This window comes from Melospiza melodia, chromosome 13 (assembly GCF_035770615.1).
Source record: "Melospiza melodia melodia isolate bMelMel2 chromosome 13, bMelMel2.pri, whole genome shotgun sequence".
Lineage (NCBI taxonomy): Eukaryota > Metazoa > Chordata > Aves > Passeriformes > Passerellidae > Melospiza > Melospiza melodia.
Genome location: NC_086206.1, coordinates 8887222 through 8892739, shown reverse-complemented (window position 1 = coordinate 8892739; position 5518 = coordinate 8887222).

Genomic DNA, 5518 nt, shown 5'->3' with positions numbered 1-5518 from the left:
CACTTGTGTGTACGTGGGTGCTTATTGGGGCGCAGGCAGGAGAGGAGGGAACTGTGCTGCTCCTCCTTTGTGCTTTGTGATTTCAAGAGGAATGTTCTCATTTGGTGTAAAACAAGCAGGATTGATTGTTCCTCTCAGAGGTCAGACATAACCAGTGAGGGGCAGGGGGTGCAGCCAGGGTGAAACTTGTCCATGCAGGGCTGGAAGGAGCTGAGCTCCCCCTGCTCCCAGAGGAACTGCACACCCTGTCCTTGCTCAACTCAGGGATTTTGGGTGCTCTTCCTTGGGAAGAAACAGGGACAGCTCGTGTGGCACCAAGCAATTCTCTCATAATTTTTATAGGAAGTTTTATGCTTTTCTGTATTGCCTAAAAAATTTATACAAGACTATAATTTTGAAGGAAGTTAAGTGAATAAAACTGCTCTGAAGCTGGAATGGCAGCTGTGCCTTAGAACTTTTTTTTTTTTTTTTTTTGTCTCCGGGGCTCACATGGAAACTACTGCAGATTTAATGAGTATTTGTCACTTGCATAGCAAAGATATGAACAGACATTCTCATTTTGGACCCAAATCTGTCTTTAAAAGAGATGGAATAGAAAGTTCTGTAATAAAGGCAGCATCTTGCAGTGGCTCTTTCTGCATAGAGTTCCCCTGAGGATGTGATTGAGATGACCTAAGGTCACCAGCATCCACAGTAACTAACCAGGCTCTCTCTGCAGATTTGTGAGCAGCTGGAATTTCTATGTCCTCCTCAGAGAATTTGCAAAACCTCCATAGGTTAAGACTGAGAGGTTCACTTTAGAGTTTAGCAGAAGAAATATGCACAGTTAACCACTGCTTCTCTTTTCTTCTCAGCCTGTCAGCTGGAGCATTGACCACCTTGTCAATATTTGAGGGATCATGAGAGAAAAGGGCTCCCTCCATTCTGTGAGCAGTTGCAGGTACAAAGTTGGATCTGTCTGAACTAGTGAGTATCTCACAGACTGTTACTTTGTAAGCTGATCATAGCCTTTGCTCATTCCAGCAAATCAGAGTTCTGTTTTGCTTATGTTCTGACCATTTTTGGTTTGTTAGCACAAAGCTCTTCTCATTTGTGTGTCAGAGGAAGAAGCAAGTAACTGATGGAGGAAAAGTAACCCAGCACATACTCCAGGTACTTAATATTGTGACACTTAAAATGTGTGACACTGATTTCAGAGTGACAATTCACCCAAAGGCAAGACTGGAGATGTTTTTCTAATTAAGCCAGGCTCCCTAACTCCTAACAAGGAGCTGCCATGGCCCCAGTGGAGAGGCTTTCCTCCCTCTGTGGGCAGGCAGTGGTGGTGCTCTGGGTGCAGAAATTTCACCATCTGCCATCTTCATCCCAAGGCCTGGTTTGCACTAGATGGCACTGTAATAACACTTGTTACACACCCCATTTATTTACAAAATAAACCCCACAACAACACCAGCCAGGGCAGTTCTCTTGGGGTGCAGCAGTGAGTGTTTTCCTTCTTTAGCTCCTTTGAATATCACTGGTTTGCTGGCAAGTGAATGCTGTTACACACATGGATGTGCTGTCAGTGAGCCTGGGTGTCCAGAACCACTCTGACACAGCCACACCTCTGGTGGGCCTGCCCAGACTGGCCTCCAGGTTGCACTTTGAATCCTCATTGCATTGTACAGTGCTCTTTCAAAGCCCTCTAGTTCTGTCACTGCTATGGTAGTTCAGAGTTGATAATGTAATGTTGAGAGAGCTTCAGCGTTTAAATTATTTTTTCAAATACATTTTTTCTCTGCCAGAACCTCCTACCCCCCATTTGTAAATTCTTACAATCAGCAGATCCTTTATGTCTGAGTAGCCTTTCAACTATTCACCTCAAGTGCATTTCACAGCATTATTTTAAGCCTTAAAAGCCTAACTTTAACTTAGGTTAAAAGTCTTTGCACCTGTGTCTCATAATAAAACTTTTCAATTTTGTCTGCTTGCTCAGCCGCCCCTTCTAATTTCTAAATGAGTTTTACATCTCTCTGGCATTAGCAGCGGGTTTTGGTCTGATTAAGTCTTGCATTTCTGTGATGATTCTCATCCAAGTAGATCCCCTAGTGCTTTATAAACTTTATTAACTGGTGGAACATACTACCTATCCTTTGCCCTTGATCAAATTAATAAACCTTTCGAGTGAAAGACAGTAAATGATTTTGCTGAAGGTGGAAGGTGATGATGGGAAGCATGTGATATTATATACAAACTACTCCAGGCTTCAGGATTCTTTCACCTGAACAGGAAAAGTGAAATGATTTATCAGTGTCTTAGAGATTTCAGCAGTGTCAAAATGATTATGTGAATTAATTTGAGCTCTCTGGTTTTGACTTCAAAACCCAAAGATAGAGCTCATGCTGTCACCTAAAAGAGAATATCTGCTGTTCTAGATGTTACTTGTTGTGAGTGTGAGCAGTGATGGTGTGTGTAGCCCTGGCTCTTTCCTGCAAAGAGGAACAGCCTCCAAAACCCATCCAGGAGTGTTTGCAAAAGTATTTCCCTGTGAGGATGTTGCAGGAGCTGACTGATACTATCCTGAGAGGCAGTGACTGACATGTTGTAAATAACTGCATGTTCAGTACAAATGGTCTCCAACATTCCTGAGCAAGGCAGGTACTGAAATGGGGAACTGCAGAGCTCCTACAACTCCTGCTCTAGGATGTGGCTGGTGGAGGATGGAGCTGCCCTTCAGTCTCAGTCCTGGCAGGACACCCCAGGTGTAACTTTCTGCTTTCAAATGCTTGCGGAGCTTTTCAAAGCTCTTAGTGAACAGCAGCTGTGATTGCAAGTGAAAGAACACAGCAAAATGTGTCTGTGGGCAAAGCTGGGCTACCAGAACAGAGTCTAAGGGAGGTTTGTCAGCTGCCAAATTGGGATTTGTATTTACTGCATTTGCTGGGTGTTGTGCTTAAAAACTCTGTAGCAAGAATGAAACCATCAGGCTTTTCTCATCTGCTTTTCATCCCTCTCTTTAAGGGAGATAAAAGATTAAGGTAGTTCTGTGCATTAATTTACAGAGCTTTATTTTACCTGGTTTCCAAAATGGAGATGAATGTTTTACGGTAGTCACTGTGAAATATTTTAACTTTGGATTCTCAAAATCTGGTGTCATCTTCAAAGCATCTTTGAAAGTTCTGCCTCTGGCCCCAGACCTGGCACACCCTGATAGTTTTCTGTTGGCATCTGTGGAATTCTGCATTCAACTTCCTTGCAGGATATGGATTTTTATCTCTTTCAATTTATCTATTCTTAGCATTTCCTGAATGCTACCCAGCAGTGTCTTTTAATGCAAGGCACTCTGTGATTCAGAGGTATTGCAATAAGCATTTTCCTCCCTTTCATCTCTAAGGTTTTCTGACTTTATCCCAGTGCTGAACCAACAAAATGCTGTTTTCACGGCAACTGAAATCCAGTCTTTGGTTAAGTTATGAAAAAACCTGTTTTATTTAAGTAGCAGCTTTAGGTCCTAGTTTATGATGAAACCAAAGCTGTGCTCAAATATAAGTGAGGAACATGACATTAAATTATACAATAATTCATTTTATCTGGAAGTATTCACTTTGGATGAATAACTAAATATTAAAAGTCATTAAATATAATTTTATATCATTACTTTGTGCATGTGACACAGCAAATCTTGCTGTCAATTTTAGCCCTATGGTCTGGCTTATTTTTCATGTGAACTTGATACAAAGTCTAGAAAGGATACGATGAAAAATGCAACATTTAAAGAACCCGAAAGGCTCTTAAATTTATCTATTTACTGTCTGAATTTCCTTGAAAAATCATGGCATTTTCTGACATTTTAGAAAATACCTTGATTTTTTTTATTAAGTGGAATAAACTTCATGGCATTTGATCATAGCATACTCCAGTGTTTAACACTATCCCTGAATTTCTACTTCATTGTATTTTAATCACTTTTTGCAAGGATTGGGAAGGTTTTACGTGGAGTAATTAAAGCTGACTTGCAGAAGCCCTGCTGATGGAAGTATTAATGTCTGATTTTATGGGCCTGCAGTGCACAGAACACACTAATGGGAAGCAAGTGATTTAAATCTGAATGGTGGACACTGAAGGACCCCAGCTAATTAATAGGCTTGTGAATGAAGCTCTTGAGAAAGCCCACCAAGAACTAATGGGCTACCTTACAGCTCCACTCATAGCACTGTGATTATATATTGAACTGCACTCTAAATCAATTAAATGTTCTTGCTTTGCACCACATTATTAAGTTTATGTGGTCTGATCGCTTCAGCTTTACATCCACACTGTTGCCAGTTCTGCACAAAGGACATTAATAGAGATCATGAAAAATATTTTCTTCCACTTTTGGTTCAAGGAAAGCATTTTATGGTAAACAAAATTAAGTTTTATTTACTTCTGTGGTTACCCAAAAAGATCCAACACCCTTGTGGTGATGAAAATCTGTCCTCTGGTGCTTCTGCTCTCCCTTGGCCACATCGCTGCATCTCACAGCACCTTTCCCTCCCCTGGGCTCCTTACCCTGGGATTCCTCTGCCTGATTTTAGTCTGTAGAAACCTGTGAAACTTGAGTTAGATCACGACCTATCTTCCAAACTTGCATGGTGCTAAAATAGACACAGAACTCAGCCCTGCTCCTCTGCTTTGGAAAGCCTCACCCTTGTGCTCTGGTGTCCTGTTGTGGGCAGCTGTCCTGAGGAGGAGACACTCAGGGAAATGTGGAGAGATGGACGGGCTGGGGACACCCACAGGGCACCTGCTTGCTTCAGGCAAAGTCATCTTCTCATCAGTGTGCTTGGAGACTTCAAAGATTGTTGTGTGTGAACCTGCCCTGTGTGGGTGAGCAGAGCTGAGTCCAGGCTGCACCTCCCAGGTGTGCTCTGGCACCTGAAATGGGCATCACTGAGTTCTGGCTGGTCACTCAGGGGCAGAAAGAGAGGTGCTGCCTTGATAGTGCAGGGGCAAGATGTTTGTGTGAGTCTGTGCAGTCATTTGCTTAAACTTCCTAACTTTGTACGATTTACAAGAATTCTCTAAGTTAATTTCTGGAGAAAGAAATTTTCTGTGGCTTGGTGTGAGCATGAGTTTGATTTATTTTTCACACAGATTGCCCCTATAACAATGGTTACATCACCTGCCCTCCTGTGTGGTAGAATGGGTTGCTGGCCATTCCCTGCATTGGAGATATGTCACACAAGCTCACAATCTTAAATTTGTGAAACACTATTTAGTGAGAGGGTTGATAGTAGCATAGAATTACTATAGCCCATTTTAGATTGCATTTACCATGGTGTTCATGCAGATATTTATGAGAGTACATTTTCAAACTTCTCTTTTCTTGATGAAATACACCATTATCTGATCCTGGTTTCATAAAAGTGCTGGAAGATTCATCCTGGATACCTGAAGGGTGTTTGGAATGTGAGTGGAAGACTTCTCACCACTCTGGGATTTTCTCTCGTGACAGTGTCTAAATTCATCTGTGGTAGTTTGAGTTAATTGATGTTGG